Source organism: Rhinolophus hipposideros (assembly GCF_964194185.1).
Source record: "Rhinolophus hipposideros genome assembly, chromosome: 9".
Classification (NCBI taxonomy): domain Eukaryota; kingdom Metazoa; phylum Chordata; class Mammalia; order Chiroptera; family Rhinolophidae; genus Rhinolophus; species Rhinolophus hipposideros.
The window spans coordinates 67,318,621-67,342,387 of NC_138055.1; the positions used below are offsets into that span (position 1 = coordinate 67,318,621).

Here is a 23,767-nt window from a genome sequence, read left to right on the forward strand (position 1 = left end):
GTTTGCTCAAAGTAGTCACCCAGTTATTGGATAGAATTTTTGATATAAGAGGACCATAAGTTTCTTATAGCAACAGCCCAGGCACTAATTTAAAAAACATATATTTCCATTGTTTGGATGGGGAAACTGAGACAGGGAGAAGCTAAAGGACTCACCAAAGTTAAAAATAAGTAACAAACCAGAACCCAAATCACTGCTGTTTTAGTATAAGAAGACTCCTTCTCTTTCATATTCAGATGCATAGAAACATTTTAGAAATTTCAGGATGTTAGTGTAGATAACATGTAAACATCCAAGACCAAATGACTCTCTAGATCACTGCTGTATATTATGAGAGCAGAGATTTCACAGTTAAACACCTTTATTTCAGAATGACACCAAAGGACCCAGCAGTCTGTTAAGAAACTTTCCTAAGAGACATCGAATTTTCCATCAATTATTCCATTTTCTGACTCAGCAACTTAGGCAGAAAGATAAAAGTTTTTCTTCCATAAATCTTGACAGTACACACTCGGTTCTCAAACTCGACCAAAGCAAAGGAACCTAATGTGTCTTTCTGGCCATTGGGCACAAAGATATTGTTTAATGACTTTAAAATAACTCCTGGCTCCCAATATTTTTATCTGGCCCACATAGAAAACAAGTTCCTTTTTAAATTCTATACATGTAATGATGTATTTTTAGATAATTCATCTTTAAAATGAACGTTTTACTCTGCCCAACTGTTGTGAGAATGGTTCCTTGCATTATTTTAAGCAAAATTTTGAAGTGGGAAGATTGGGGACATTTAAAAGGTGAATTAGGTCATTAATGCAAAATAGCTAAAACTTTTTTTATGACGGTCTATTGGTCTAAAAGATTCATTGATGCTCAAGGAGTAGTTTATCGTCATGAGATACTTATATCACTTCAAATACATCCTGTAAACATCATAAAAAAAGAATTTTATTTTCCAAAGATCACATGTGAGATCACATGTGAGATACATGTGTATCTCAACATATGAGTTTCATCATAACCAGCTCTAACCTTATTGTCTCTATTGATGGCTGCTCTTAGTTCCAAATTTTAGGATTTGAAAACTTCCCAGGATCTTGTGAATATTATATAACAGGTTTTTGGGTGAGGAGGGGTGGATATTAAACTCACTAAAAACATTTCCAAGGCACCCCTTGAATAACATCCAAGGTAGGTTTGGCTTGGATATTTTTCTTATTTTGAACGATCCATGAATTTTGTTAGGCAGCTACATATATTTAAAATTATGAGCTACATTAGTAATCTCCACTCAGGTACAATATTTAAAAATAAGATTAAATAAAAATTTATTGCCATAGAAATTTTCTGTTTCCACAGACTCAAAAAATGAAATCCTCTGTTTATTTGTAAGAACAGTTATAGCAGTCCAAGTTTTAGGGACCATAATAGCCAGATTTTAAATTGAGCCTGCAACAGCTTACCTTACAGACCTCTCTTGGACAGCTTAGTGACTTTACCTTTTTCTGCTTAGCTCATCTATATAAACAGAGAAAACTCACATCATTTGTTTTGCACATTTGACTCCACTCCCTTGGGGCAAATTCATTCTCTGGATGAAATGGAACTGCAAAGTGTGTCTGCAACACTTGATCATTTAGAAGGAAACAGAATATGCACCCCCTGTTCAATATATATTAGGTCACTAGCATTTTTGCATAATGATTTCATAAAAAATAACCATACGTATGACTGAAAATAAACATATTTAAGTTCCACTCAGTAAAAAAAAAGCACTCAAGAAAGTAATTCAAAAAGTTTAAAACAATAATTTGTCTTTTTTCAGTCAAAATTATTCAAACATATTCAAATTGAAAATCAACCAGGGTTAATATAATCAGTGAATCTTGGAGCTTGAAAGAACTTAAGTTTTAATTCAGATACAGTTTTAGATGTGTGTAATAGAGATCCAAATAACATTGACTTAAGAAAGATGGAAGTTAATTTTTCTCTTATGTAATGCTGCAGCGTAGGCAAACATTGCTAGTAGGAATACTCTGGTCTGTGAGCTCATCTAGGGATCAAGGACCCTTCTATCATGTTCCCTTGCCATCATTAGTTGATACTTTGTCCACACCGTTAAGATTGCTCATCCCCAAATTCCTATTTCAGGTACAACCTGACTGTTGCACACATCACTTCTGCTCTTATGTCACTGCCTGGAAATCATTCATATGGCCATATTTAGATGCAAAGGAGGTTGGGAGTTGCATTTATGCTAAACATTTGTGTGCCCAGCTAAAATTCAATTACTATGGAAAGACAGAAGAGATTGGAGAGGATTAAATAAAAGTCTGTGTCCCAGAGTCATTTTATTGCGTAATATAAAAAAACAAATAAAAATTGAAAGCAGGGTATGGTGAGAGGTTGGCCCCATCCATGGTTTCTTGATTCCTCATGAGGTTCCTCTAATGACTAGGTTTAAGACATATTTAGAAACCACTGCTCTAGACAAGGGTTGAAAAACTAAAATGTCTAAAAAAGGTCAGGCAGGTAAAGTAAATAACAATAGCAAGTTGAATGGGTCCTGTGGCTGGCAGTGGGACAACCTAAAGAACATTCCCAATTAGATCAGCAGAAGTCTGCTGCACTCAGTACCAGTATATTGCTGACTTGCAAAACTGTGGGACCTGAGTTCCTAGACATTCTGCTTTTTCAAGAGAAGCCAGAAATCTGTATTTTAGTGAACTCTCCTGCTTTTTTGATATTAGTTATTAGTTAAAACATCTTATAATATCATAAAGGACAAAAACACATCTGCAAGGCAGATTTACTCAAGGGCCACTCAATACAATCTATACTCGTCTAAACCAATCATTTCATTTTCTAGACAAGGAAACGGAAGCCTAGAGCTGGTGAGTGCCTAGCCCGTGGTCACATATCTAGCCACACATGGTCAGGTTTTTTGTTTTTCAAGTTAGTACTCCTTAAGCTACACCATCATAAAATGCCACTGTGAAGTTCAGAATGAGCAAATAAGAAAAAAAAAATTTTTTAAGTAATTTAATCTTATGCTACAATTTAGTGTTCAGCTTTGAAATGAAATATTTTAACAGCAGATCAAGTGTGTTCTATGCCCCATTCCTTTTGAACCCCATAATTGAAAGTAAAATCTGTTCTGTTTTCTACCTTCCTGGCTTGGATTTGCCAGGGCCCTGGCTGCCTGATCAGGAACACATGAGACCGGGAATCGTGAAAGGATGTCACTGGCACCCACCCAGTAGCCAATCTTTCCTCTCTCCCGCATGGCCCATTTAATTACACACTCATAGCATATCAGTGGCAGACTCATTGCAAAACACATTTTTCACTTTTACTTGTATTTTCTTCTGTGTGCTGTAAAGTTATATGGTTAAAATATTTTTGGCTGAAAAATTTAAATATATAGAAATGGATAACATTTACCTTCTAAATGCCTGAGTGGAACTAAATTGTTCATGGATTAATTATATGGTAGTTGCATAAGCTATTTTATGAATATTTCTATTGTTTAGAAGCTTTTTACAGACGAATCTTATACTATAAGTGTGTGTTAAATATAAAAACCTACCTCACACATCATTTCTACCTTATGGTGGGTTCTTTGAGTCCAAAACTTAGATAAAGAGATATGCTTATTTTTCTGCTTTTTCTCTAGAACTTTTGCTTCAATCAATCTTTCCAACACTTGAATTAGATTTTTTTGGTCCAGTTAATGTTATTCTAAATATAGAGTAAGAGAAAAGGTTGGAAATATAAGTAGTCTATACCCATATGATAATTCGAAAAGATATTCAGTTTTCCAATTTGAATTTTCTTTAATTAAAAATGTTTTAAATCTGAGGTTTAGGTTTCTGTGGTACTAGCAGCAGTTGGCAAAAGTGATGTCTACAGGGGGCCAACTTCAGAAAATAAGAGTCAAGGGGTAAGTTTGGTTTGGCTGGGAAAATGTAATATTTTTCCATTCCCTATTTCTAATGTCTTAAATCATCAGATTTTATTAATAGAATAAATTGAACCATGGAACAATTCCAACAGCAGGAAAACACAGACAAATGTAGAAAGTTGCTCTATTTCCTGGTCACTTTGTGCAGTCTTACTTTTTTTTTTTTTTTAATCATCCATCTGTCTTTATTCTGCATTCTCTGTCTCTCTTCTGTTTATGTCCATCATAGTTCATCTGTTTCTTTTTTCACCTTTTAACATTCTGTCTAGTCTGGCTTCATTATTACAAATGCATTCCTAAATAAAGTAGTGTAAATTATTTTAAACTCTATTGTCTGTTATATAAAAAATCTATTTTCTAATAGCTTTACCTAATACTTTTATAGATGTGTCCCCAAACAAAAATATTGTTGGCATAGCACCAATCAGCAGCACCAAGCAGCAGCCCCAGCGCCATGAGCCTCCCCCCACTTCCCCAGCCCCCATGACCCCCACCCTCGCACACATGCTCGCTGCTGAGATCTTCTCCATGCTGTTCTTCCACATCATGAGGTATAAACAAGCAAATCCTGAGCACCCACACAACAACCGATTCATCCTCTGAAAGAGACTGTCTTTTTTTGATGTGGCTACTGGATGGCTCAGACGAGGACCGGGGGTCGCATGCCTGATGGAGTATACTGGCAAGTACTTTAACAAGGCCGGCTCCCGGTTGTTCTGTCTCCTGCGAGATTCCGAGTCTTTGGAAGGCTCTGTGGGAGGTGCTGGCCTTCGCTTTCCACTACAGTATGGATAATCTCGTGGCCATCTTCTCTGTGACCCACCTGGGCCACAGTGGCGCCTTGCCTCTCCAGCACTGGATAGACATCTATCAGAAGCGCTGCGGAGCCTTTCTTTGGGTGGAACACTTTTGTGGTGGATGGCCGTGACGTGGAGGTGCTGTGCCAGGTGTTCTGGCAGGGAACTCAAGTGAAGAACAAGCCCACGGCTCTAGTTGCCAAGACCTTCAAGGGCGGGGCACCCCAAACATTGAGGATGCCGAAAATTGACATGGAAAGCCGATGTCAAAACAAGGAACAGATGCAATGATCAAATTACGTGAGAGCCAGATACGCACCAATAGGAATCTTGAACCAAAACCCCCTATTGAAGACTCTACTCAAGTCAACACTATGGACATAGAGATGACCTTACCATCTGCTCACAAAATCAGTGACATAGTAGCTACTTGGAAAACACGTGGTTTGGCTCTTCTAAGCTGGGCCGTGCAAATGATAGAGTCATTATGCTGGATAGTGACACCAAAAACTCCAACTTCTCTGAGATATTCAAGGAGCACCCTGAGCACTTCATCAATTTCTGAGCAAAGCATAGTGAGCGTGGCACTGAGATGTACCACCTGTGGTCAGACCGTCGCGTTTGCTAACACTTTCGCTGCGTCTTTGACCTGAGCATTTGATCAGATCTGGATGGCAGCCATCTCTCAAACCAACATCAATCTTATTGGGGCCCACTGAGGGGATGTCTGTTGGTGGAAAGGGCCCCTTTCCAATAGCCCTGGAGGATCTGGTCATGTTCTGAGACGTACCCAACTACACCATTTTCTGTCCAAGTGACATCTTTTCCATGAAGCATGCTGTGTTCCTGGTGGCCAATACCAAGAGGGTATGCTACCATTGGAACAGCCTACCAGAATCAGCTCTTATTCACACCCCACAAGATAGCCTGATTCTGACAGTGGAGGGTCACCGCCCAGAAGGTGGCATCCGGAAAAGCCATCTGTGCAGCTGTTTCCATGGGGCCTGACATCGTGGCATGTCAGGCAGTGCCAGGAGTGCCTCAGAGTGCGCAGTCAGTGAGCTGCTGGATATGTTTGGAGTTAGCGCCAGACACATTACAGTGGCCCATGAAATGCATCTTAATGAACTAAAATAGCTCTTGGCTTTGGTCTTAAAAGACTGGCCTCTTTACTGTACATTTATGCTTGTTGCCAAACCATCATTTAAATTTATACTGTTTGTGCTTCTTAAAAGCAAAGCAAGTTAACTACCTTCCTGTTAAGCCATAACTACATACACAAGTGCAACTCTTCTCTTTGAGTCATTAAAGTGGGTTATAAGATTTTAAGTGACAGAATAGCTAAGAAAACAACGACCTAATGTCAAGCTTTTTGATGAGACTAAAGATATCTGGGCGGGTGATCAATGTAGGATAACAGTTCCTTAAATGTGTGTAATTTTCCAGTAAAGAAAATGTGAACTATAGATCGCAACCACCAGAGCTGTGGTGCAGCACTATAGCACCATGCTGCACACGGCTGTCCCAGGTCGAGAATTCCTGTGCTGCCATTGACCTGCACCTTCCAAGGTACTGTGTGACTGCAGTTGCCCTGGAATTTCTTCTGATGTTTGCCTTCACCTATCCTCTTACAGTTCTCAGAAATGTCTCATTTGCCCAGCAATTAGACAAAACTGTTAGCTCAATTATATTCATCTACTGAGAATACTAGTTAACATTACTGTTAATAAAGCATTTGAAAACATATACATGAATGTATATATACACATATACATGCATATGCATTATTATGTTAAAGTCCTAACCCCCAGTATCTCAAAGTGTGACTGTATTTGGAGATAAGTTCTTTCAAGAGGCAACTAAGAATAAAGACTAGCAGATTAGATGAAGCAGATAATCAAATCAGCAATTTGGAAGACAAGGTAGTAGAAAACATCCAGTTGGAACAGCAAAAGGAAAAAGAAAATGAAGGTAGTTGAAGAGGCCTCTGGGACGACATCAAACATAACAACATTGCATCATAGGTGTACCAGAAGAAGAGAAAGCAAGAGAGAGAGCAAGGGATTGACAACCTACGTGAAGAAATAATGGCTGAAAACTTTCCTAACCTGGTAAAGGAAATAGACATACAAGTCCAGGAAGCACAGAGAGTCCCAGAAAAGATAAATCCAAACAAACCCACATCAAGACACATTATAAACAGCAAAAGTTAAAGACAAAGAGAGAATCCTAAAAGAAGCAAGAGAAAGACAACTAGTAACTTATAAGAGAGCTCCCATAAAATTGTCAGCTGACTTCGCAACAGAAATTTTGCAGGCCAGAAGGGATTGACCAAAATATTCAATGTGATGAAAAGCAAGGACCTACAACCAAGACTACTCTATCTAGCAAGGCTATCATTTAAAACTGAAGGACAGATAAAGGCTTCCCAGACAAGAAAAAGCTAAAGGAGTTCATCACCACCAAACCAGTATTACAAGGAATGTTAGAGGAACTTCTTTAAGACAGAAAAAAAAAAAAGATCAAAACAATAAATAATAAAATGGCAATAACTATCAACAATTACTTTCAACGTAAATGAACTAAATGCGCCAATCAAAAACATAGGGTGGCTGATGGATAAGAAAACAAAACCCCTACAAATGCTGTCTACAAGAGACTTCAGATTGAAAGACACACACAGGCTGAAAGTAAAGTGATGGAAAAAGTTATTTCATGAAAATGGAAATGGTAAATGATGAACGTCTAAGTATTACCTTGTCTTGTTCACCTGAAACTAATAAAAAAATAAAAATTAAAAAAAAAAAAAAAGAAAATGGAAATGGAAAAAGAAAAAGAAAGCTGGGGTAGCATATACAGTGGTACCTTGGTTTTTTACCATAATCTGTTCTGAAAGTCCATTCAAGTTCTGAAACATTTGAAAATGTAGGCACGGTTTCCCCATAGAAAGTAATGCAAAATGGGTTAGTCCGCTCCAGACCTTTAAAATTAACCCTAAAACTGCAAAATTAGCATGAATTTTACTATCTAATGATACCATAGATCCATAAAATTTACAGCATGCGTAAACCAAAATGTTCATCAACAGAGACGTTCAAAAATTGAGGTACCACTGTACCAGAAAAAATAGACTCTAAAACAAAGGTTATGACAAGAGACAAGGAAGGACCCAGTAATCCCACTTCTGGGTATTTATCTTAAGAACCTCAAAATGCTTCTTTGAGGGGACATGTGCATCTATGTTCACTGCAGCATTGTTTACAATGGTCAAGATGTAGAGGCTTCCTGGGTGTCCACTGATGGAAGAATGGATAAAGAGCAGGTGGTTCATACATATAGTGGAATATAGTTTGGCCCTGGAAGGGAATGGGTTCTTGCCATCTGTGGTGACATGGATGGACCTGGAAGGTATTGTGCTGAGTGGAGTATGCCAGACAGAGAAAGACAGATGCAATGTGATTTCACTTATATGTGGAAGCTAAAGAAGAAAATAAATAAACAAAACAGAAACACACTCATAAATAGAGAGAATATTTTTATGGTTGCCAGATGGGAGGGGGTCATCGGGGTAGGTGAACAATGGGAAGAGATTAAGAAGTACAAATTAGTTGTTACAAAGTAGTTATGGGGATGTAGGATATAGCACAGGAATATAGTCAAAAATATTGTAATAACTATGCATGGTGTCAGATGGGTACTAGATTTATCAGGGTGATAGATGGGAGGGGGGTTGGGGGACAGTGAAAAAGGTGAAGGGATAATGAAGTACAAATTGGTAGTTACAAAATAGTCATGGGGATATATAGCAAAGCATGGGGAATATAGTCAATGATATGGTAATAACTATGCATAGTGCCAGGTGAGTACTAGACTAGTCAGGGGGATCACTTCTTAAATTATATAAATTTCTAACCACTATGCTCTGCACCTGAAATTAATAAAAAATAATATTGAATTTCAACTGTACTTGAAAATGTTTTAAAGGAGGGAGAGGGGAAAAGAGAACAAGAGGTCCAAATTTCCAGGTATCAAACAAATAAGTCATGGGGATGTAATGTACAGCATAAGGAATAGAGTCAGTAATACTGTGATAACATGGCACAGTGTTAGATGGTTGCTGGACTTATCATGGTGATCACTTCTTTAGGTATGTAAATGTTGCAGAACTATGGTGTACACCTGAAACTGATATAACGTTGCATGTTAGCTATATTTTTTAATAAAAATCTTTTTTAAAAAAGAGGCACCTAAGATTAAGTGAAGTCATTACAATGGGTCCTAGTCCAATATGACCTGTGTCTTTATGAGAAGAGATTAGGACACAGATACACACAGAGAGAAGATCATGTGAAGACATAGTCAAGAAGAGAGGTCTCAGAAAAAATTAACCCTGCCCACAGCTTGAGCTCTGACTTGTAGCCTGAGAAAATAAATTACTGTTGTTTAAGCCACCTAGTCCGTACTTTGTTATGGTAGCCCAAACAAACTAATGTATTGTTTTAAAAACCACATTTAAGATAACAAACCTTTGCAAGTTACATATTTTAACTGAAAACTCCCTTCTAATATACCATTCATAGTATCCAATATATGTAATGTAGTAATGATAATAAAAAAGTTTCACACTTTCTAGTACATGAGAGGGTAATTTTCTCAGACCCATAGTAATTCATTTACATTTTCTTCTTTTTCATCTGTCAAATAAAGAGATCAGAGTCAAAAAAAAAGAAGTCGTTTTCTAAGGTTCTCTAGCTCTAAAATTCTTATTCTACATTTCTCTCTGTGATGAGAGTTAAACATTCTTTTGAGCACCCCCCCCCAGACATACACAAAGATGCATTAAAATATGGTGAACTTTTTCAGTTGCTTATTGTCTTTTTAAAAACTGGACTATTTTTTTTCTTCTGCTAAAGAGAACAGCCTGTGTGGTGTACAGGTGGCAGCTTTCATTATATTAAACAGGGAGCAAAGGTAGGAATGTGATAGAAAGATCAAATCTTAAGCAAGGAGAGTTAAAGATAGTTTACCTAACAACGAGGCAAGAAGGAAAATTATTCAAGAAGCACAGTGAAGGAGAAAAGCATTTTCAGCCTGGTTCAATATGAATCAGTTCATATACATGACATTGAATGAGTTATAAGTTAATGGGTTCAAATGAATAATTGGCCATCGAACATTCAACGACAACAACAAAAAATAAAGTGGATCTTTACTTTCCTAACCTCAGTTTCCCTTACTACCTTCCTCAATTGCAAGCAGGACGTCCAAGTTAAAGAGAAGAGGAGATAAAAAGAAGTTATCAACAAGTCTAGAACCTAGCAAAGATGTCTCTGGTTGGATCTTACTTATCTCACTGCAGCATGCTTCCCATTGCAATAATACAGATAAACTGAGGTAATTATATTTACCAACTATGTGAAAGGAGAGAAGGAAGCAAAGGAAAAAATATTGAGGATAGTTTCAGGAGCAGACAGTTGGGTAAAAGAAACAAATAAGAAAAATAAAGCAAAGATGGGAAGTGATTAACAGAAAGGGATCGCTCTCTTTCTCCCTCCTTTTCTCTCCCATCCTCTCTACTACTCCTCCTTCCCTTCTTTCCTTTCTCTGTCTTCCTTTTCCTTGATTGCTTTGTCTCCTTTGAAACTTCCAAGCTATCTCTCTTCCACTCATCCTAATTCCTTAGGGTGCCATTGTTGTTCTTCTCTTCACTCTTAGGACTCTTAGTGCTTTAGAAGTAAGAAAGGGGGTGTTGGGTAGTTTTTCAAGACATCTTCTCATCTAAATTCCTATCATTTCTAACTGATTTCTCTGCCACCTACTTGGCCCCATTAATATGTCCACCACACCTCTGCCAGAAAGATCTTTCTAAAATGCAAATAAAGCACATTGCTACCATGTTGGAAGTCCTTTGAAATGTCTTCCAGAGGTGTACTGGCTATTGTCACCTTAATTAGCTCAGTACAAAAACCATCACTTTACCTCCAGCCATCCCAAAATACTTAAAATTCCCCAAACAAGTTATGCAGGGTTTTGTACTGGGTGTCTTACACACAGACCTCTCTGTATCTGGTTATTTCCTATTCGTCCTTAAAAATTCACCTGAGCCATCCGTCTCCAGGACTTTTTCTCTTATCCATATAATTTAGTTAACTCTACATGTGTTATAACAAATTTATATGGAATTATAGTTGGTAGATTTGCGTGTCTGTCCCTTGCTCTATAAGACTCTAAGCAAGACAGAAAAATGTCAGCAGTCAGGTAGGCGTTAGATATTACGAGGTGCTCTCACACAGCATTGAAGAGCAAAGGCTCCAGTATCCTCACATACCAGTTATATGTAGTATGTGCCCAGGGGTCACATCATGTACCCTCTCGGTACCTCAATGTCATCATTTGTAAAGTAGAAAAAACCTGACTCATAGTAAACACTCAAGAACTATGATGATAGTTTGGCATATCTATACTGCGTCTGTATCTATTGCTCTGTGTATGTCCAGATACCTGCCTATGAAAGAGCAGAGTCTAAACCACTCTTCATGTAAGTATGTCTGTAGGCCGCTCTCTCAGGCAGGGCTGTATTCTCTCAGGAAATGCACTCGAGAAGCTAGTTTTCTATAAAGTTATCAAATACTCTTAAAAGGAAGTAAATTCAATAGACACACAAAATGGTACAGATTTGAAAAGACCCCACGCCAAACTTTTAATTTTATTCAACCAGTACACACCAGTAGAATCTTACTGTTTATTTATGGCTAGAGTGACCACACAACCCAGTTTGCTTGGGACGGTCCCAGTTTGTACCTCTCATTCTGGCATAATAATTTATGCCTGATTTCATTCTCAAAAGTGTCCTGATTTGGACCTTATCTGACCACGCTATTTGTGGTTCATGCTCATTCTGATGGATCATAGGGTTTTTTCTGATTAGCCAGTACCCGTGTCATACCAGTGTAAAAATATTTTTAATAACAGATATACCTACAACATAATTCAAACATAGAGGGGTGACCTGATTTCTTCTCCTATAAATTGAATGAAATGCAAATACATTAAGTCCTTCGATTAAGAAAAATGAAAAGGACAAGACAGGAAAGAACCTAACTCACCCCCAGAGACTGACCTGAAAAGGGAAGGAAACCTGGGCACATCAGAGTCCCACTAGCAATGCTTTCCCAGTTCCACCCTCCCCAACCCCTCTCTCCCACCTGGAGCATCTCTCTTTCCTGGTTTCTTTCAAATGCAGTCACTGGTGAGAATATTCCTTCGGTACTTTCTTCCCTTTCTAACCCCATAGGAACTTAAGATGCTTACCTGGTCACGCCCAGTTTTCACAGACAGTTTTTGTTCAAAAGTGGGAATTCTCGCTATTGTTGCTCTTTATATGAGCATCTACCACTGGTGTGTAGACAAGTTAGCTAGGGATGTCTTCTACTTGACCAACCATAGAATTTCTTCAGCGTACCTTTCCTTGAAAGGCAGACTAAGGAAATCAAGTTTGTACTTGAGAAAGCATCATCCTTGCCACATCTGTAAGTCCGACCACCTTAGACTAAAAGGATAATGAAAATTGTACCATTCAATCACTTGGCAAGGCAGCATGGTCTGCTGCAGAATTTAATGGAATTAAAGTCAATTGAATTCACATGTTAAGAAAAGCTGTATATATAAAGTGCTTTCCAAGAATAATATGATCTTGAAGTTTAATAATATGATCTTTGAGCTTGTTTTATTCTTTCACAGGAGTTTTAAGAGTTATGGGATCTAGAGCAATGAGTAGCCATTGGTATTAATCCCATGATTTGCTGCAAAGATAGAGCTGCAATGATTCAAACTGGAGTTTAATGAAGCAATTTCAGCACTAATAGACTGCCCTTAAAAGTTCACTCATCTCTATGTATTGTCACCCATAGAAAATATCTTTCAACGAACACAGTGGAATCTAGAGTGGCAGGAAGGAGGGAGGAGTTGCATAGTGATGAACAAACCTAAGTAAAAATAACACTAATAATATCATATATTTTTCCCTTGCTACATGTATTGGTAAACCATTTAATTCAGTATCTCCTGAAACTGAAACAGAATCTATGTGTAAAACAGTTGCATTGCGGTACAGCAGTTTGACGCCAGACAAATGGCATATTAAGAAGCATATGATTTAAGATTTTTATTTTGCTTTGAAGTAAACAAAATGTCAGTCACCGCTGTGATTACAAAAGCCTATGAAACCAAATCATGTGTAATGTTTCACTATCATGCTTCCTAGACTAAGATAGAGAAGTAGTTAGGAGATTACTTAAAAGAAGACTTCTCAATAGTTCCAGTCAATAATTACAAGTGTAAATTTCAAAATATATTCAACAATTAAATGAGGGAATTTTTGCTTGCCTCCCGATGCATCTGTCTCAAAAGTATGCATTGGTGGATGTATGTCTTAGACCAGCTACTTAAGGTGCCAGTGTGCAAACTGTTCTCTACTGGTTCGGTCTAAGATAAAGAGCTTACACCAGAATGCAAATCAACATAATGCTTCTTTCATTGAAAACACTCTGGAAGCAAACAAAAAGTTAGTTGAATTAAGCAGTGTGTTTAATGAAGAAATTGGTCTACAGTTGGTGTTAGCTTCTGATTTTACTGCAATGGTAGCAAAGTTTGTGAACTGACAGTAGTTTATACAATATAGTCTGAGGAGCCTGATGTAAGATATCATGTATCCTGTGTCAGTTAGAAATTATATTCAGCTAATAACAGACCCAATTATAGAAATTTATGTGAATTAGGGGATGCTTCTCTTACAGAAAATATGTGAAGGACTGTACAGAACTTGTATGTCCATTACATGCTGAGTTCTATCAGATTCACCAAATCATAAGGTTTGGTTGGGCCCAGCAGCATTCTGTAATAAGATGCAAATGGTACATCTGGGATCAGGTACTATTGGGACTGCAACTAAGCTGCACAGCAGCTGCCCCAGACCCTCACATTAGCTACCACTGTCACCCCAGCACCTCTCCCTCTGGTCATACCTATGGCTTCATGGGGAGTCCGTGAAGATCAACTAATGGAAAAGCAAAATGGCCAACTTTGTTGCTCAGACTGATCAACTCAGTATGTGTGTATAAGACAAAAATGACTGGTTGCCACTCTGTAACCCCACTTAGGGAGGCCCTAAAAGGAAGGGGGGAGGAAAATTTTCCCAAAGACAGGGCTTCAGATAGAGCACCTAACCATCCACTTTTACATGGAAAGAGAAGGAGCTTGAGAGAAGACTACATACGGCATACAGAATAAATAATAAGGTTGAAGACAAAGAGGTCTGAGAAGGGGTATATGGATGGACCTATGGGAGTGGAGAAAAGTACAGCATGTTATCCATCAAAGAGCACCTACCCCGGAGAAGATAATAAACAAAGAAGTAAGCAGGATGACTGCCAATGGACATCAGCAGCCATTGTCCCTGACCAACCCAGTCATGGTACATGAACTTGAATGGGCACATGAACAGGAAAGTCATGGGAGTAGGGATGGAAGCATGAGCCTGACTGCATGAATTCCCACTCACCAAGGCTGATTTAAATATTGCTCTGCCCAAAGTCCAAACCTGCTGGCAATAGAGACTAATGCTGAACCCCCAATTAGCACCCCTTCTTCAGACCAACGTAGTGCCAATCTGATTACATTAGACTTCTTCCACCTTGGAATATGCAGTAACTTATCTAAAATGACGAAAAGCAACACCTATTCCAGTATGAGTTCGCCTTGCTCACCTGCAGGACCTCAGCCAGTGCTATTATCCAAGTGCTCACAGAATGTATAACCTACTGACTTTGGATCTCACTGAACATTGCTGGAGTCAAAAGGACCCATTTCAAAGCAAAAGAAGTTAAGCAGCAAGCACCTGATTATGGGATCTCTCAATATAAAGATGCTTAAACTTTCTACTGCCCACTGGACCAATACAAATGGGGGTATCAAATAAAACTTGATCTATAATTCTGTCTGAATTGTCTAATTTCTCTGACAATTTGTGCTTCAGCCAGAGTGCTTTCCCCAGTGCTTCTTCACTTGAACTTTCATTGTCCTCTGAACACAGTTAAGGTGTCTGTTTCAATTATTTCACTCTTCTTTTCGTATCTTTTCTTACTGCCATGGAATCTTGCCCTTGCTATATATAATACAGGTCTCAGACTCTATGTCCCAATGTAATGTTGCCAGCAGGACTGTGTTATAGCAATATCCTTTTGGTTCTTCTAACAGCTGAAAATAAAATAAAGAATAAAAAGTGTGTGAAGACAAAGAGTACTTCTATCAGGTTAGTGGTAACTAAGTGAGAATCAGGTTCATGTATCACACTGAGGAATTTGTTTTCCCTGCCTATGTTCTGCAGTCCCTCTGAATAACTGTTCCCTCTTTAATGAATAAAAATATTTTTCTCCCTGTAAGAGATCCTTTATCTGCTTCTACAAGATACTGGCAAGATCAAATTTGGTTACCTCTGATTTTTCCATGTCCTCTTTATCTTAAGTTTTCTATTTAAATATGCGAGAAACCTAGAGTAAATATATTCCTCCTCAAGAGTATGATTATTTATCCCTGATTAAAGACAATTCTCCCAATATTCTAACCACGTGAGCACAAGTCAACCAATTCCTCAGTATTCACAAATTCACTTATAAAACAGATTCACGGTGGTTTCATTTATCAGCTACTTTCTGCTCTCAGAAAAGAATTTTCTACATCTGTTTTTTTTTCTAGCCCCCATTTTTCTACGCCTCTTATTCATATTCCCATTGCCATACTCTATTTTATTCAGACAGCTTAAAACATCACAGTGCTTCTTTACCATGCAACGTTGTCTTCTCATTTCTGTAATATGCACTGTTTTTCTTTGAATAAAATCTTGGCCTGTTGAGCTGTATTCCTGGAACATCAAGCCAGGAGTTCTTGTTATATTTTTCCAGTTATTTCTTCCAAAATATATCACACATTACTTTACTTTTGAAGCTTACATCATTTTCTTTCATCCCTAGGCAGGACGAAAGAAATACCTACAAATATGCCACTCGGAGTAATTCTTTGTTATTTGATAATCAAAATTCCTATAAAATAATCCCTAGGCAGCCCATGCTGATTTATCTTTTGAGTCCTTTTCTGACAATAAAAAAAAGTTGCTGAAATAATTCTGTGATGTCTGTTTCATGACTTCAAATAGGTTTCCCAGTTCAGCCTTCTCTTTCTGTATTAGATCTCAGGAAGAACATGGGGGACAAGAAAAACAAAACAACAAAAAAACCCTCATGTCCCAACAACAGATAAATCTTAAATTGTCCTCTTTGCCCGTCTAACCTTATTATTTCCTTTGTTCTCTTTTTTGAAGTATTAATTCTCCCTTTCCTGGAACCTCTTTCCTCATGTTAGAAGTCTAGAAACTAAAGTCATAGACAAGTAGTAGGATGGGACACAGGGCAAACTCATCAAAATGTGATACAAGGTCTCTTAGGAACTGGCTCTTGCCGTCTTCTTAGCATCACTTCCCACCCTTTCCCCAGACTTCTCTCCACAGCTATATGGAACCATGCTTATCACCCATTATTCCATAAAAATCTCACTGCCCTACTCTTCCTCGCTTTACTTTTTGCCTGGAGCACTACCCCCCTTCTGCCCAGTTAATTTCTATCAGTTCTCCTCTTTCCACTCTCTCCTTCCTCTACCCTCTCCTTACACTGATTTAGAGATTTGCTTTTATAATTCTATACCCTCTTGTAGATTTTATACTCAAGGTCATAACCACCTATTTTTTTGTTTTTCTGTTTTTCTCCAGACCATGGGCTGTAGGAACGCGGGACCACTTGATTGAGCAGCTCGTACAATGAATGACACTGAAGAGGAGGTGTTTATTCAATAAATACTAGATGAGTGTATAATGACCCATGCAATAAGTTCCTCAGACATTGATTTAGAAATAGTTGCATTCCCAGCATTTGTATAGGTGGAAAGGGGAATGCAAAAGAACTAGCCCTTTAGCGGGGCGAAAGCATTATTTGTGCACACACACACACACACACACACACACCTCTAGCACTATTGCTACAACAAATACACAGCAGCATTTTCGATGCGGATGCTGGAAGTCAGGGGAGTCAGAGAAGTGTTCATATCCAGTGAAACAAGTGATGCTAAGGGTGGGAAGCGATGCTGAGAAGACAGCAAAGCCAGTTCCTAAGAGACCTTGTAGCACATTGTGATGAGTTTGCCCTGTGTCCCATCCTACTACTTGTCTATGACTTTAGTTTCTAGACTTCTAACACGAGGAAAGAGGTTCCAGCTTCTGTTATCCAGTCTCTGCTTTTCAATACTTGAAACTTCTTTGATTCCAGGCTGTACTCTCAGTCTCATGCTCTCTACCTCTCTGAATTATCCCAAACGCCACTGTCAGATTAACTCTATTCTTGTTTTATCTCTTACATCTCGCCTTAAAATCCTCAGCTTTATTTACCTACCAAGTACAGCAGAAATCCCTACACAATGTGACCCCAAATGAATCTCCTCTGTCATTTCCCATTTCTCCCCTAAACACCGTTTATACATGAGTGCTATGGTTTCCCAGCTCCAAACCCTGGCTCACACAGTTCCTCTCACAATGTCTGGGCTATTTTTCATCTACTCAGACCTTTTCAGTCTTCTAGACAGGTCTCCAAGGTTAATTTGTCTCCTTGGCATCAACATTGTACTTATTTCTATTATCTCGCAGCATTTATTATACTATGCCCCATCATTTTGTGTACTAAAATAATTGTTCCAAAACTGTGTCTTGGCCATCTTCTTTTAATTTCCCACAGTACATAACACCATTCCTTGAGCAGAGGTGCTAGGTACATATTAAATTGGAGCATATGAAATTGATGACAAATTATTAGGTTGGTGCAAAAGTAATTGCAGTTCAAAAGGTTAAAAATAATTGCAAAAACCGCAATTACTTTTGCACCAACCTAATGTTAGTGCAGCTCAGTTAATCTATTCCTTTCATCCTCAATGATCATGATAGCTATTCTATCACCTCAAATTCCTCTACTATGTTATGTACAAGGAGGATAGGGACTGATGCTTTATCTCTATTATATGGAAATAAACATTCGAGTATTAAGAAGTAGTTTATTTCAGTGTTTTGAGAGGCTAAGCTCTTTTTTTCTTTAATTAAAGTTTATTGGGGTGCCAATTGTTAGTAAAGTTACATTGGTTTCATGTGTACAATTCTGTAATATGTCATCTATATATACACATTGTGTGTTCACCACCCAGAGTCAGTTCTCCTTCCGTCACCATATATTTGATCCCCTTTAACCTCACCCACACTCTTGATACCAATTTAGTGTTTATTTAGACTATGCTAGATTCAGGACTCTTTTCGTTGAAGAAATTAAAAGGTTACCTTTTAATTTCTTCAACGAAAAGAGTCCTGAATCTAGCATAGTCTAAATAAACACTATTTTAAACACTATTTATATATATATATATATTTAAGGATTATTTTTACTACTATTTATCATCAATACTGTGAGGAAAGATAATGGAAAAGTTGTTAATTTGCTGAAAATGTTAGGTGGCTTCTGATTTTATAATCCAGAGATATGAAGACTTCACTTAAAGAAATAGAAAGTGAAGAAATAGTTCAGAATGCTCTAAATTAATTTGAACTGCTTTGGGTTAATTTGCTAAAAATCAATTTATTCAAAGCCATTTCACCAGACGGCAAACCTACCAAAATACGATCTTGGAGGAAAAATGTCAGTTCCATATCCTAAGGCTCTAGGAATGGTTGTTGCAACCATTTGAGGGCAGTGTCAGGGGTGGGACACAAACCCACGAAAATAGAAAAAGCTATAAACCGGATTGAAGAAAGAGGCCACCTATTTCAAATAAAGCACTTGGCAAATACGGGGCATTCAAATTACAAAATATTCATGAAATTATCATCCAGCTAAACTGGACGGATAAACCTCTAGTGAAATGGCTGCGGTGGAAAGGCTACAGTGAAACTAAAACTTTGAAAACATCTTTCACAATTCATCAATATTGACAAACCGACTTTGGGAATTGAATTGTCCTGATTCTAGTTTGGAGAAATGTCTACCCTCTTTTGCTGACACATTGTTCTTCTACCAAGGTTCTATGCTTGTATATGGGCACAATAACTGGTCTCTGATCCAAGGCCTTAGTCTGAACCTTAACTCTATCCTACCTAGTGTTGCTTTTACTTATGTCCTTCATTCAAGATTTTGAGTTCTATGATGGTTTGGACCGTACACCTCATCTTATGCTTCTTTATGGTCTTAGTACCTAGCATACTGCCTTATATTTGCAGCCAGCATGTTTGTTAGCTATTGAGCAATCAGGTGAAAGCAGGGTGTCAACCCAACTACCTCACCTTTAAGGGGATAGTGAGGGAAACCCTCAAAACATACACCCTCCTAATGGTCACTCAGTAGTTTCATTTTCATATATGAAAGAAAAGACAATGCTGTAGTATAACTAAGTTGAGACTATTCTGGAGCTGAATAATTTTCCTGCCTACTCTGATTCCATCCAACTTGATTAAGGTCTTTTCTTAAGTGGGAATTGGGAAAGGAACCATACATTATCCCTTCAAATCCTACCAATTACTGGCTAATTTTCATATCATAAACTTTGAATTGTAAGAGGTTTCTATTATCAATAATGCTTACCTTTAGTAAGAATTTGAATTATTATAATAATTTGTTCTTTCTGTTTTGCAGTGATGCAAAACCCAACCAGAAAACAGAGTTTCTCAAGCTATAATCCTGGGCTTCTGGCTATTTTACTATTTTAGAAATGCTTGCCCCCGACCCCCAGATATTATGACACCTAGATGATCTCTCTTCATCTCTAAACCTCAGGGAGGAAAGTCTTCTCAGATCTGGTGTCGGGGATTCCTCTCTTATGTTTTCATTTCTGGTGTCCTGAACTATCCTGTAGTGACCTCCTGAGGTCTCTTGAGGTCTCCTTGAATCTCAGCCCTGGAAGTCACCAATCTGGTTCAGCCTTGTGCTATTTTCTGAAACTTGCTCATTAGCTTGTTATTAAAGCCTAAGTTTACCCTCTTGTGAAATCTGGCTAATGTCCATTGTTTTAAACTATACTTGGTTTATATGCTTTCATAGCATTTTCATATTATATTTTAGCTCTACCCATATCTGACTTTCCCAGTCGATTCTGAACATTCTTTTTTTTTGAACATTCTTTCTTTCCCGTCCTCAAACACATGGTTGTACTTCATAATTTATGCTTTCACACTAGGGAGATCAACCTATTCTGGGTGCGAAACGACAAGATTCTCAAATCTCCTAGAATGTAGTCTAATCAATCCTAGAATTACTAGAATAGATGCTCCATGAGAGCAAGGCATCCCTTATGTTCGTCATCGCCTCTTAGTTTATGGAACAGTGCCTGGCAATAGTCACCACTCGTCTCAATAATGTCTGCAGTACGAAAGAATACTTAGTTAATAGGCAGCTTTATGAAGGGAACGGTGTTACATGGGTCTTTTGGGGTATTTGTAAATCATAAAGATTCCAATATTCCTTTCACACTTTATAGACAGAACACAATCTAAGATTTGGATACAATAGTGATTTAAACATTTTTCATCACAGATATTTTTCATTAGTGTCGTTTCACAAGAACACTCTTATTTAAATACTCAAATAATTGTCATTTTTTAAGGTTTACAGGTTCTGAGCTTTCTGCTTCCAAAGTGACTGCCATACCCACATGGAAACTCAAGCAGTTTGCTGTTAACTTGGGTATACCTTGGGTATATAACTTCAGGATGACTGGATGAGTCAGGCGACCCCAACCCCTAGAGGTCTCCTGGGTGCTCTGAGCAGTTCAGACTGCTTCCTGCCGTGGAATGTTCAGGGACCCTAATTGGCATGGAACCAGGAACTCTGTAGGAAAGAACTTAAACCTGGCAAGCAATTGGGGTTTGGATGTGTGCTCATTATACGAGACTGGGGTTCCCTAAAAGAGACCAGACTGGAGGAAGAAAAAGTGAAGCACTGAAAGAAAAACTACCTTAGTGAAGACAAAGCCTGGCCAAAGAGTTAGTTTCCAAAGACTGTGGTTGATCCGGGTCCCTGCCTGGGTCTGAGCCTGGGGGCCGGGGAGCAAAGCACCTGAGGGCTAACAGCAAACAAGTGGGGAGGGGGCAGCAGATCGGGGATGCTCACTGAAAGAAGGGTTCATGGCACAGCTGTATAGGAGCAGAGAGCACCTGACAGAGAGGCAGCACGTCTCATTATGCATGCGGTCCTCCTGGCTCTTCACCCTCTTTTATTTAAAAAATAGTTTCAGATGTACAAAGCAAGGTAATAGTTAGACATTTACACCCCTCACAAAGTGATAAGCTCCCCCCAATCTACTACTCCTCTGACACCATACATAGCTATTACTATACCATTGACTATATTCCCTATGCTGTACTTTACATCTCGTGACTATACACACACACACACACACACACACACACACACGAGGTCTGACAATTGATTTCAGGAACTCATTCTAGAAAAAGTGCTACATCCCTTATTGCTGAATATCACTACGGGCACCTTCGAAGTACTCCCCTGGGGAAGCTGTGCACCGATGCTAGAGACTAGTCCACCCTTCAAAGCAATTTTGGAACTCTTGCCCTGGAATGGTCATCAGAGCTGTTGTATTACACTTGATGTCCTGAATGTCATCCAAATGTCTTCCTTTCAATATTTCCTTTACGTTCAGGTAAAGAAAGAAGTCATTGGGGGCCATGTCAGGTGAGTAGGGAGGGTGTTCCAATACAGTTATTTGTTTACTGGCTAAAAACTCCCTCACAGACAGTGCCGTGTGAGCTGGGGCATTGTCATGATGCAAGAGCCATGAATTGGTGGAGAAAAGTTCAGGTTGTCCAACTTTTTCACACAGCCTTTTCAACAATTCCAAACAGTAAAGTTGGTTAACTGTTTGTCCAGTTGGTACAAATTCATAATGAATAATCCCTCTGATATCAAAAATGTTTAGCAACATTATTGCAACAAGTTCACGAACTTAATTGTCAGATATCGTATAGTGTCAAAAATTTTACTCTTGCAAAAGTGCTGTTTAAGTAATTATGTGAATGATGAAGTATAAATATTTAAGAATGTTATAGAAAATTTACTCTAATTAAACATAAAAATAATATATTTCCATATTTTTAAATCCTTAGCTTTAGTAGAGACTTTCACAAATTTCTAACATTATAAAATTGTAGAAAATTTTCAAGACCTCTTGCTAACACTTAAATCTTTTATTCAGGGGCTTTATCAGTACATCAGAACTAATACTTTACATGAAATTTTTCTTCCTAAATTTGGAAATGACACGTGTTCTTTCTTCTCTTTTACTAGTGTTAAAGACCTAAAATAGCCATTACGAGGGGTAACTTAGGAGTGGCTCTTCAATGATTGTTGTCCCTGGTATTGAATGCAGCCACAGTTTGAAAAAGATAAGGATGAGAAATGGGAATTGTTGAATCTGGAAACAAGAAAATCATTGGTTTAAAACTATAGCCAATTTTGATGGAATAGCAAATTGTGACATAAGAATCCAAGTTCTGAAGTCAGACTACCAGAGTTTGAATCCTGGCTCTACCACTTGAAATATCTGTAATATTCTTCAAGTTACATGTGTCTCATTTTCCTTATGTGTACAGTAGAGATAATAATACCTAACTCATAGGATACATTAAATACAATAATGCATTTAAAGCTCTTAGAACAAATTATGGCAAATAGGAAGCACTCATTAAATGTCTATTGTCATGAGTATTAATACAGTGGGCTAAAGCGTAGCCATAAACTGCTGTTGGAAGTTCAAAAATGGTAGCATTCGATGGAGATCAATTTGGCATTCACTTGTTAAGTAAGTCATCCTGAGTCTGGGAAGTTGTCCAGCAGATAAACCTATTCACATACAACATGGAATGCACAATATCAGTAATTGCAGCATTATTTGAAATAGCTAAATATTAGACATAACACAGGGGAAATTATATATACCAGCCTATGTTACCAAAAGAATACTATGTCACTTATAAAAAGACTGAGAAGGCCTTCAGTGTTCTGAAACAGAAGATCTTCAAGATATTTCATGAAGTAGAAAAGGCAAGGGACAGACCACTCTATATTACATGCTGCCTTTTTGTTTAATGAAAGAGAAGAGAGAGAGAATTGTTCCTCAAGGGGCTCATTATCCCATCATAGATATCATTCAATGATCATATAAATTCTACCACACCAGTGTTTAGAGGAATTAAACTTGGCATTGGCATTTGCCTGAGACAACTTATTCCTACCAACAAGACAACTTTCTTCTGTTGTCTCTTTTCATCCTATCTTCCTTCCTTCCAGGTCTCCCAACTTCTCCCCATGCTCCCTTTTTCTGCTCTGTTCTCATCCTTTTCTTCTTCTCCTGCTTTTTCCTGTGCCTCGTCCCCTTGTTCCCGCAGGCATTCCTGAGCCCCACGTGCAGCCCTCAGAATTGTACTGATAAGACCCCCTGCTTATCAGTACTAGAGCATCTCACCCTGTAAACATCACAACAACCTGGGTTTTCACTTTCTACGTCTATTACTTTTACATCAAGTCTCTAAACAACTAATCAGCCATAAAACATTTTTAATTTAAAAGTCAAAACTTGGAGAATCTTTTGACCGATGGCAATACCCTTTAGTTCACCACTTAAAGTTCAACAGCTCTATTCTTATTCTCACTTCCCATTAGCTAAAAATTCACTCCTGAGACTAAAGGCCACAGGAAAAGGTGTTATTTCCATGTGATGCTCATGTCTGTGCTGAACAGAATTTTCTATCTCCAAACTTGATAGAAGAACTAGTTAGAAGGACCAAGTTTTATACATGAAATGAAATAAGGCTTAGGAGAAAAGCTACATCAGCCCCTTATCATGAGCTAAAATAAAA

At 38.1% G+C, this 23,767-nt stretch overlaps 1 protein-coding gene and 1 pseudogene across 6 annotated transcripts in view; one reads left to right on the forward strand and one right to left on the reverse strand.

Moving 5' to 3' along the window:
* Window positions 1-23,767, reverse strand: part of TSPAN8 (tetraspanin 8) — a 234,628-nt gene that overhangs the window by 116,902 nt on the left and 93,959 nt on the right. The window lies entirely within an intron of this gene.
* Window positions 4,478-5,766, forward strand: LOC308501919 (transketolase-like protein 1; annotated as a pseudogene). The gene has a single exon. The product of its transcript is annotated as a transketolase-like protein 1 (transcript).